We start from the raw sequence: 11,619 nt of genomic DNA, 5'->3' as shown, positions 1-11,619 counted from the left end.
AGCTTCGGCTCTGCCTCAAGCTTCAGGCGCAACTTCGGAATCTCACCGTCCAGGAGGGTGTTCCGAAGGTGAACAGGTCCTTGCTCAGCTTGGTGGCTTGTTGGGTTTCTTGGGAGCTCTTCATTCCTCTGACGTGCCTTCTTCAGTGCCCTGGACCGCTTGAATTGGTTCACGGGGCTCCCGCCTGAGGGCACGTGGTCAGGGGAGGAGGAGCCAGTCTCCACCTGCCTCCTTGAGCCCCCACCTTCCAGATGATCTCCAAGCAGCTCTAGCACATGCATCCCCTTCAGGAGGATCTGGCTGAGGGTGTGCTGTTGGCTCTGGCCCTCAGCGCTGGCCTGCCGCCGCACTCCTCCTTCAGGAAGCTCTGGCCTGCCTGCCTGCCCTGCCTCATCCTGCACTCTCTGTCCACAGCTGCCAATCTCCTGAACCAGCGGGTCTGCACTTGCCTGCAGATCACGGCTGTCCTTGAAGCCTTCTGGTGTTTTCCTCACCAGGGCTTCTCCATCTTCCTGGGCTGCTCCACAGATGGGATTTTCAGGAGGCAGCTGGTGAGGGCTCTTCAACAGCCTTTCCCGAACTCCCTTCCGCAGTTGCGTGGTGTTTCCCACTGACCAATACCCGGCATCTTGATTCAGGGCAGCCAGAGCAAGAAGCTGGAACGGGAGAGGACTGGCCTTCGGCTCGGATGATGCGACAGCTCCACGGGCTTGTGCGTCCGGTTCGGTCTTCTCCATGCCTTTTCCAGAGACTTCCTCGTTCTGGGCACACTGCCACTTTCTTCTTCGGAAGCTGAGTGCACTCTTTCCCAGGAACACCACCACTGCAGTGCACACCAGGATCTCCCAGCGAAACCCAGAGACTCGTGGCACATGTGGCCAACGTTCGTCTATCACCAACCCAGCAGCCCACAGCTGCTCCAGGACAGCCCACAGCCGCTCCAGAACTGTGTGGGGAGGCATTTGGATGGCCCCCAGCTGGCTCCATAGAGCCTTGTGGCTTGGTCTCCGATCACCAGTGTCTTCTGGGCCACTAGGAAGTGCTTGGAACCCCTACGAGGGTTCCGTCTCCAACGCAAACCAGTGCCTGGCAACAGGAGCTGAAGGGAGGAGGGGTGGGGGAGGTGCACCTGAGTCTCCAAGGCACATCAGTGCCTGCAACCGGAGCTGACAGCAGGTGGGGTAGGGGAGGGGAATCGCTATATTGTACACCTGAAACAAAGACAACCCTATCGATAAATTTCTCGGAAGTACAATTTCAACATTAAAAAAAATATATTTAAAAAGCAAACTAGGTATCCAAAGGAGAAATCTAACAAATATCCAAACACTGAGAAAGTAACCTTCTAGATGATCAAAGACCAAAGATCAAATCTCAATGCATTGAAGTGAAGGAAAATGAACATACAACATATGAAAATGTGTGGGACACAGCACAATCAATGGACAGCACCATGTAGAGCAATCACTGCCTATGTTAGAAAGGAGGAGGAGCATCTGGGAGGCTCAGTCAGTTAGTCCAACTCTTGATTTTGACTCGGCTCATGATTAAACTCGAGGTTGTGAGACTGAACCTGCATTGTGCTGGTGCTGGGCATGGAGGCTCTTTAATCGTATCTCTCTCTCTCTCTCTCTCTCTCTCTCTCTCTGCACCCCTTCCCTGTCTCTCTCTCTCTCTCTCTCTCTCTCTGTCTGAAAACAATAAGCTCTCCACGTCAGAACCTAGAAAAAGATGAGAAAATAAAACTAAAGAAGAAAACCAAAGGAATCCTTCCACCCAGTTTCAAGATCTACAGCTATAGTAATCAAAAATGTGTGGTGTTGGTGAAGGGATAGACAAATGGAACAGTATAAAGATAGATAAGTGGAACAGGATCAAACCCAGAAAGAGACCAACCACCAACATGTCAATGGGATTCTGACAAAGGGGAAAAGCAATTCAATGGAGGAGTGACAGCGTTTTGAAGAAATGGTGCTAGAGCAAGTGGACTTCCAGAGACAAAGAAGAAGAAGGAGGCCCAAGAAGAAGAGGGAGGGGCAGAGAGGAGGAGGAGGTGGAGGTGGAGGACGAGGAGGACGAGGACCACAATCGAAGGCTCATCCTCTGTACAAAACTGAACTCGTGGCGCCTGGGTGACTCAGTCGCTGAGGCAGCCAGCTCTTCATTTCGGCTCTTGTCATGCTCTCAGGGTCCCGGGACAAAATCAGGCTCCAAGCTCACTGGGGAGTCTGCTTAAGGACGCTCTTTTCGCTTCTCCCTCCACCCCACGCCCCACTCATGCGCATGCTCACTCTCTCAAAAAGAAAAAAAAATTTGTTAAATTAACTCAAAATTAATCACCGCCTTCTACGTAAAATGATAAATCTTCTAGGGAAAAAAATGTCCAGAATGGACAGCTAGGTAAAGAATCCTCCGACTGGACATCAAATCATGTTCCGTTCAAGAAGAGTTGATTCATTAGACATGATCCAACAATCAGAATTGGAAGTCTGTAATGTGTGAAACACCTTGTGAAGAAGACCCAAAAGGGAAGCTACAAACTGGGAGAAAATAGGTGCAAACCACATACCTGATAAAGGACTCCTGTCGGAAGGAGAGAACCTCAAAAGTGGACCCCCAAAGAAGCAAGCCATCCAGTCTGAAAAGAACAAAAACAAAAAAAAATGGGCAAAAGACCGAAACCCTTTACCAAAGAGTATACAGATGGAAATCCCATAAAAAGGTACCATCGGGGCAATTCAAATTCAAACTCCAATGAGCTCTCACTGCACACCTATCAGCATGATGCAAACCAAATGCACCCGAGAGGGAGAGAGAGACCCCACTCCCCAATGCAAGGCAGGATGTGGAACGACTGGATCGCTCCTGCATCGCTGTTGGGAATGGAAGGTGATAGAGCTCCCTCTTGAAAACAGTTCACAGTTCCTTTTCTTTTTCAAGGCCTGGATTTAAATTCCAGGGAACAAGCAGTAGAATATGCTTTTCGGGTGCACAGGATAGTGACCCAACCCTCCACACAGTTTCTCTGAAAACTAGACTTGCAACCACCCTAGGACCCCAGTCATTGCACTCTTGGCATTTCTCTGCGAGAAATCCAAACTTACGTTTGCTCAAAAACCTGTACAGGAACGGATCTGTGTCCTGATGGAAGCAGTGGGGCTGCCAAGGGGGTAGAAGTGACTGCAGTGGTTGGATATTGACACTGGACAGCCTTGTAAGAGATGTTCTCATCTTGCTTCTTTGAAGGCCCCTTCCCATTCATGGTGGTCCTGGGGACAAGGAGAAAAGGAATGTCAACGACTTCAAGAAGTTGAAAGGATTTCAAGAAGTTGAAACCAAGCATTAGAACACCATCTCTTCTACATGAATTCATTCTCATATTCACCCCCAGTCTCCCAAAGCAGACAGGAGGGGTCTGGTCCAACAGGGGTTGCGGGCAGTGGCCCTTCCACAGGCCATCTCCCCTCCAGTCTAGAAGTCCAACGACCAGGTCCCAGGCTTTCAACTCATCTCCTTCTCTCGGGGCCTTCTCTAGGGGCCCCAGGGAACTTCTGGGCTCTTTCTCTGCCTTCTAGGAGGCTCTGTGGGGCTGGGTCGAGTGCTCTCAGCCGACTTGGACCACACTGCCAGGTGTCTCCCCCTGCATTTGCCACCCTTCGACACAGGAGGATCAAGTGGGAGGATGTCCTCTCAGAGAGATCCATGGCGATCAGAACAGATATCCTCTCTCTTCCATTGTTTACCCTCATCTCTCAGGCGTTTCTACCATCTCTTGATTTCCCTGGAATTTCAACCCCAGGAGAGGGGGGGTGGGTCAGAAGCCAAACATTTGGCTTCCCACTCCTGTCTTACTTGAAGGTTTTCCCCGAACCAATGGGCCTAAAACAACATTCATAACCTGATATGGTTTCTGTGGGCCAGCCATCCAGGTGCAACTAGCCAGGTCCCTGTGGCTCAGGATCTCTCACAAGGCTGCAGTCCAGAGGGCCTCTGGATCTTCAGTCATCTGCGGGCTTGTTGGGGGTAAGTCTGCTTTTGAGCTCACTCAGCTGGCTGTGAGCAGCCAGAGGCCCTCCATTGCTGGAAGCAAGAAATAGTCATTCCTTGCCCCATGGGCCTCTCCAGCATAAAGCTCCCAAGGAGCAGCTGGCTTCCCTGGGAACAGATGAGGGAGGGAGGGACGGAGGGCGGGCAAGCCCAAGAGGAGACCAGTCTCTTTGTCAACTCACCTCCGAAGGGACATCCTATCACTTTGGCCACATTCTGTCCTTTACAAGGGAGTCAGTAGTTCTGACTCGAATCAAGAGGTGGAGTATGGAACACAAAACGATGTGTACCCAAGATGGGAATCGTTGGAGACCCTTAAAGGCTGCCCTCCCTACTTGGCTGGGACTTGACCTCAGCTAGCCACCACTATAATCTCTGCATCCTTCTATTATTATATATTATGTTAGATTATATTATATGCACTATTATCTTTGCATAGAATCATCACATCCTAGGACGTGAACGAGGGGAACATTTTACCAAGCCCTTCTGGGATCCTTCAGCAGCTTGCCTAGAAGTTCCTTGCCCAAGGGTGCCTGTCAGTTCAGTGTCTGGCTCCTGATTTCGGTTAGGGCTGATCACGTGATCTGGGAAATCCAGACCAGCGTCTGGTTCAGCACTTGAGTCCGAAGCCTGTCGAGGAATCTCTCTAACTCGGCCCCTCCCCCGCCTGCATGTGCGTGCGTTCCTTTGTGTGTGTGTGTGCGCGCCGTCACCCTTTCTGTCTCTCCGAAGAAGAAGAAGAAGAAGAAGAAGAAGAAGAAAAAGAAGAAGAAGAAGAAGAAGAAGAAGAAGAAGAAGAAGAAGAAGAAGAAGAAGAAGAAGAAGAAGTGAAGAAGAAAAAGAACAGTAGTAGGCATAGTAGTAGAAGTTATTGGCACAGCAGGTGATCATTAGACAACCCTGGTTTGGAACGGGAGCTCTGAAATTCACTAGCTGTGTGATCTTGGGGCAAGTTGTTTCCCCTGTCTGAACCTCAGTCAGACATGACACACTGGGTTATTGGGACGATTAAGGGATCGATAAAAGACACTTCAAACCGTCCCTTGCTTGGCATAGAATCCCTTAATCAAATCCATTCTCAGTAGCAGGAGTCTCAGCCATTGGATATTTTTATTTTTATTTGTGTTACGCTGAACACTGAAAAATATTCTCTCACACTCATAGGGCTCCAGGGAATATGGAGCATCAGGCTAAAGGATGGGGTGGATCTCAAGTCAAAGGAGCCATGGGTATGGCTGAAGGGGTAAGCACAGGAGCTTTTGTGCTCTGGTTGTGAGTGTTGGTGGCTGCTGGGCAAGGGAATCAGACCTGCAGGGGACCCGAGAACTTGGAGTCGGGCCAGTGCACCCTTGCTCCCTTCTTGGGCTTCCTGGGTTTCAGGGGAGCCTTTGGCCCTTGAGGGTATTTGGAGGCTGTGCCCGGAACAGCAGGAGCAGGAGCAGGAGGCCCCCCGGAGACAGGCTGGACCTTGGGCCCAGAGTTGGCCAGCTTCTGCCTGAGGCAATGGTTTTGGGCCTGGAGCCTTTGGAACTCCCTCTCTGCCCACAGAACAGCCTTCTGGCTCTCCTCACTCCTCTTCTCCACCAGGAGGCGCTCCCGCTCATGCAAGGAGGCGATTTGCTGCCATTCTCGGTGCAGGTCGGCGGCCATGTTCCTATAGAGGCCCAAGTGCCAGTGGGCAGCATCCGCCTTCCTGCGCACCTTGGCAAGCTCGTTCTTCACTTGCAGGCAGCGTGCCTTCTCCTCCATCATCTTCCTCTCCAGGTGTCTGAGGTGCTCTTCGCACAGCTTCGGCTCTGCCTCAAGCTTCAGGCGCAACTTCGGAATCTCACCGTCCAGGAGGGTGTTCCGAAGGTGAACAGGTCCTTGCTCAGCTTGGTGGCTTGTTGGGTTTCTTGGGAGCTCTTCATTCCTCTGACGTGCCTTCTTCAGTGCCCTGGACGGCTTGAATTGGTTCACGGGGCTCCCGCCTGAGGGCACGTGGTCAGGGGAGGAGGAGCCAGTCTCCACCTGCCTCCTTGAGCCCCCACCTTCCAGATGATCTCCAAGCAGCTCTAGCACATGCATCCCCTTCAGGAGGATCTGGCTGAGGGTGTGCTGTTGGCTCTGGCCCTCAGCGCTGGCCTGCCGCCGCACTCCTCCTTCAGGAAGCTCTGGCCTGCCTGCCTGCCCTGCCTCGTCCTGCACTCTCTGTCCACAGCTGCCAATCTCCTGAACCAGCGGGTCTGCACTTGCCTGCAGATCACGGCTGTCCTTGAAGCCTTCTGGTGTTTTCCTCACCAGGGCTTCTCCATCTTCCTGGGCTGCTCCACAGATGGGATTTTCAGGAGGCAGCTGGTGAGGGCTCTTCAACAGCCTTTCCCGAACTCCCTTCCGCAGTTGCGTGGTGTTTCCCACTGACCAATACCCGGCATCTTGATTCAGGGCAGCCAGAGCAAGAAGCTGGAACGGGAGAGGACTGGCCTTCGGCTCGGATGATGCGACAGCTCCACGGGCTTGTGCGTCCGGTTCGGTCTTCTCCATGCCTTTTCCAGAGACTTCCTCGTTCTGGGCACACTGCCACTTTCTTCTTCGGAAGCTGAGTGCACTCTTTCCCAGGAACACCACCACTGCAGTGCACACCAGGATCTCCCAGCGAAACCCAGAGACTCGTGGCACATGTGGCCAACGTTCGTCTATCACCAACCCAGCAGCCCACAGCTGCTCCAGGACAGCCCACAGCCGCTCCAGAACTGTGTGGGGAGGCATTTGGATGGCCCCCAGCTGGCTCCATAGAGCCTTGTGGCTTGGTCTCCGATCACCAGTGTCTTCTGGGCCACTAGGAAGTGCTTGGAACCCCTACGAGGGTTCCGTCTCCAACGCAAACCAGTGCCTGGCAACAGGAGCTGAAGGGAGGAGGGGTGGGGGAGGTGCACCTGAGTCTCCAAGGCACATCAGTGCCTGCAACGGGAGCTGACAGCAGGTGGGGTAGGGGAGGGGAATCGCTCTATTGTACACCTGAAACAAAGACAACCCTATCGATCAATTTCTCGGAAGTACAATTTCAACATTAAAAAAAATATATTTAAAAAGCAAACTAGGTATCCAAAGGAGAAAACTAACAAATATCCAAACACTGAGAAAGTAACCTTCTAGATGATCAAAGATCAAAGATCAAATCTCAATGCATTGAAGTGAAGGAAAATGAACATACAACATATGAAAATGTGTGGGACACAGCACAATCAATGGACAGCACCATGTAGAGCAATCACTGCCTATGTTAGAAAGGAGGAGGAGCATCTGGGAGGCTCAGTCAGTTAGTCCAACTCTTGATTTTGACTCGGGTCATGATTAAACTCGAGGTTGTGAGACTGAACCTGCATTGTGCTGGTGCTGGGCATGGAGGCTGTTTAATAATCTCTCTCTCTCTCTCTCTCTCTCTACCCCTTCCCTGTCTCTCTCTCTCTCTCTCTCTCTCTCTCTGTCTCAAAACAATAAGCTCTCCACGTCAGAACCTAGAAAAAGATGAGAAAATAAAACTAAAAAGAAAACCAAAGGAATCCTTCCACCCAGTTTCAAGATCTACAGCTATAGTAATCCAAAATGTGTGGTGTTGGTGAAGGGATAGACAAATGGAACAGTATAAAGATAGATAAGTGGAACAGGATCAAACCCAGAAAGAGACCAACCACCAACATGTCAATGGGATTCTGACAAAGGGGAAAAGCAATTCAATGGAGGAGTGACAGCGTTTTGAAGAAATGGTGCTAGAGCAAGTGGACTTCCAGAGACAAAGAAGAAGAAGGAGGCCCAAGAAGAAGAGGGAGGGGCAGAGAGGAGGAGGAGGTGGAGGTGGAGGACGAGGAGGACGAGGACCACAATCGAAGGCTCATCCTCTGTACAAAACTGAACTCGTGGCGCCTGGGTGACTCAGTCGCTGAGGCAGCCAGCTCTTCATTTCGGCTCTTGTCATGCTCTCAGGGTCCCGGGACAAAATCAGGCTCCAAGCTCACTGGGGAGTCTGCTTAAGGACGCTCTTTTCGCTTCTCCCTCCACCCCACGCCCCACTCATGCGCATGCTCACTCTCTCAAAAAGAAAAAAAAATTTGTTAAATTAACTCAAAATTAATCACCGCCTTCTACGTAAAATGATAAATCTTCTAGGGAAAAAAATGTCCAGAATGGACAGCTAGGGAAAGAATCCTCCGACTGGACATCAAATCATGTTCCGTTCAAGAAGAGTTGATTCATTAGACATGATCCAACAATCCGAATTGGAAGTCTGTAATGTGTGAAACACCTTGTGAAGAAGACCCAAAAGGGAAGCTACAAACTGGAAGAAAATAGGTGCAAACCACATACCTGATAAAGGACTCCTGTCGGAAGGAGAGAACCTCAAAAGTGGACCCCCAAAGAAGCAAGCCATCCAGTCTGAAAAGAACAAAAACAAAAAAAAATGGGCAAAAGACCGAAACCCTTTACCAAAGAGTATACAGATGGAAATCCCATAAAAAGGTACCATCGGGGCAATTCAAATTCAAACTCCAATGAGCTCTCACTGCACACCTATCAGCATGATGCAAACCAAATGCACCCGAGAGGGAGAGAGAGACCCCACTCCCCAATGCAAGGCAGGATGTGGAACGACTGGATCGCTCCTGCATCGCTGTTGGGAATGGAAGGTGATAGAGCTCCCTCTTGAAAACAGTTCACAGTTCCTTTTCTTTTTCAAGGCCTGGATTTAAATTCCAGGGAACAAGCAGTAGAATATGCTTTTCGGGTGCACAGGATAGTGACCCAACCCTCCACACAGTTTCTCTGAAAACTAGACTTGCAACCACCCTAGGACCCCAGTCATTGCACTCTTGGCATTTCTCTGCGAGAAATCCAAACTTACGTTTGCTCAAAAACCTGTACAGGAACGGATCTGTGTCCTGATGGAAGCAGTGGGGCTGCCAAGGGGGTAGAAGTGACTGCAGTGGTTGGATATTGACACTGGACAGCCTTGTAAGAGATGTTCTCATCTTGCTTCTTTGAAGGCCCCTTCCCATTCATGGTGGTCCTGGGGACAAGGAGAAAAGGAATGTCAACGATTTCAAGAAGTTGAAAGGATTTCAAGAAGTTGAAACCAAGCATTAGAACACCATCTCTTCTACATGAATTCATTCTCATATTCACCCCCAGTCTCCCAAAGCAGACAGGAGGGGTCTGGTCCAACAGGGGTTGCGGGCAGTGGCCCTTCCACAGGCCATCTCCCCTCCAGTCTAGAAGTCCAACGACCAGGTCCCAGGCTTTCAACTCATCTCCTTCTCTCGGGGCCTTCTCTAGGGGCCCCAGGGAACTTCTGGGCTCTTTCTCTGCCTTCTAGGAGGCTCTGTGGGGCTGGGTCGAGTGCTCTCAGCCGACTTGGACCACACTGCCAGGTGTCTCCCCCTGCATTTGCCACCCTTCGACACAGGAGGATCAAGTGGGAGGATGTCCTCTCAGAGAGATCCATGGCGATCAGAACAGATATCCTCTCTCTTCCATTGTTTACCCTCATCTCTCAGGCGTTTCTACCATCTCTTGATTTCCCTGGAATTTCAACCCCAGGAGAGGGGGGGTGGGTCAGAAGCCAAACATTTGGCTTCCCACTCCTGTCTTTCTTGAAGGTTTTCCCCGAACCAATGGGCCTAAAACAACATTCATAACCTGATATGGTTTCTGTGGGCCAGCCATCCAGGTGCAACTAGCCAGGTCCCTGTGGCTCAGGATCTCTCACAAGGCTGCAGTCCAGAGGGCCTCTGGATCTTCAGTCATCTGCGGGCTTGTTGGGGGTAAGTCTGCTTTTGAGCTCACTCAGCTGGCTGTGAGCAGCCAGAGGCCCTCCATTGCTGGAAGCAAGAAATAGTCATTCCTTGCCCCATGGGCCTCTCCAGCATAAAGCTCCCAAGGAGCAGCTGGCTTCCCTGGGAACAGATGAGGGAGGGAGGGACGGAGAGCAGGCAAGCCCAAGAGGAGACCAGTCTCTTTGTCAACTCACCTCCGAAGGGACATCCTATCACTTTGGCCACATTCTGTCCTTTACAAGGGAGTCAGTAGTTCTGACTCGAATCAAGAGGTAGAGTATGGAACACAAAACGATGTGTACCCAAGATGGGAATCGTTGGAGACCCTTAAAGGCTGCCCTCCCTACTTGGCTGGGACTTGACCTCAGCTAGCCACCACTATAATCTCTGCATCCTTCTATTATTATATATTATGTTAGATTCTATTATATGCACTATTATCTTTGCATAGAATCATCACATCCTAGGACGTGAACGAGGGGAACAGTTTACCATGCCCTTCTGCGATCCTTCAGCAGCTTGCCTAGAAGTTCCTTGCCCAAGGGTGCCTGTCAGTTCAGTGTCTGGCTCCTGATTTCGGGTCAGGGCTGATCACGTGATCTGGGAAATCCAGACCAGCGTCTGGTTCAGCACTTGAGTCCCAAGCCTGTCGAGGAATCTCTCTAACTCGGCCCCTCCCCCGCCTGCATATGTGTGCGTTCCTTTGTGTCTGTGTGTGTGTATGTGTGCGCCGTCACCCTTTCTGTCGAAGAAGAAAAAAGAAGAAGAAGAAGAAGAAGAAGAAGAAGAAGAAGAAGAAGAAGAAGAAGAACAACAACAACAACAACAACAACAACAACAAAAACAACAACAACAACAACAACAGTAGTAGGCATAGTAGTAGAAGTTATTGGCACAGCAGGTGATCATTAGACAACCCTGGTTTGGAACGGGAGCTCTGAAATTCACTAGCTGTGTGATCTTGGGGCAAGTTGTTTCCCCTGTCTGAACCTCAGTCAGACATGACACACTGGGTTATTGGGACGATTAAGGGATCGATACAAGACACTTCAAACCGTCCCTTGCTTGGCATAGAATCCCTTAATCAAATCCATTCTCAGTAGCAGGAGTCTCAGCCATTGGATATTTTTATTTTTATTTGTGTTACGCTGAACACTGAAAAATATTCTCTTACACTCATACGGCTCCAGGGAATATGGAGCATCAGGCTAAAGGATGGGGTGGATCTCAAGTCAAAGGAGCCATGGGTATGGCTGAAGGGGTAAGCACAGGAGCTTTTGTGCTCTGGTTGTGAGTGTTGGTGGCTGCTGGGCAAGGGAATCAGACCTGCAGGGGACCCGAGAACTTGGAGTCTGGCCAGTGCACCCTTGCTCCCTTCTTGGGCTTCCTGGCTTTCAGGGGAGCCTTTGGCCCTTGAGGGTATTTGGAGGCTGTGCCCGGAACAGCAGGAGCAGGAGCAGGAGGCCCCCCGGAGACAGGCTGGACCTTGGGCCCAGAGTTGGCCAGCTTCTGCCTGAGGCAATGGTTTTGGGCCTGGAGCCTTTGGAACTCCCTCTCTGCCCACAGGACAGCCTTCTGGCTCTCCTCACTCCTCTTCTCCACCACGAGGCGCTCCCGCTCATGCAAGGAGGCGATTTGCTGCCATTCTCGGTGCAGGTCGGCGGCCATGTTCCTATAGAGGCCCAAGTGCCAGTGGGCAGCATCCGCCTTCCTGCGCACCTTGGCAAGCTCGTTCTTCACTTGCAGGCAGCGTGCCTTC

Source organism: Meles meles, chromosome 1 (genome assembly GCF_922984935.1).
Source record: "Meles meles chromosome 1, mMelMel3.1 paternal haplotype, whole genome shotgun sequence".
NCBI classification, from domain to species: domain Eukaryota; kingdom Metazoa; phylum Chordata; class Mammalia; order Carnivora; family Mustelidae; genus Meles; species Meles meles.
Note: the sequence above shows the minus strand (reverse complement) of the source record.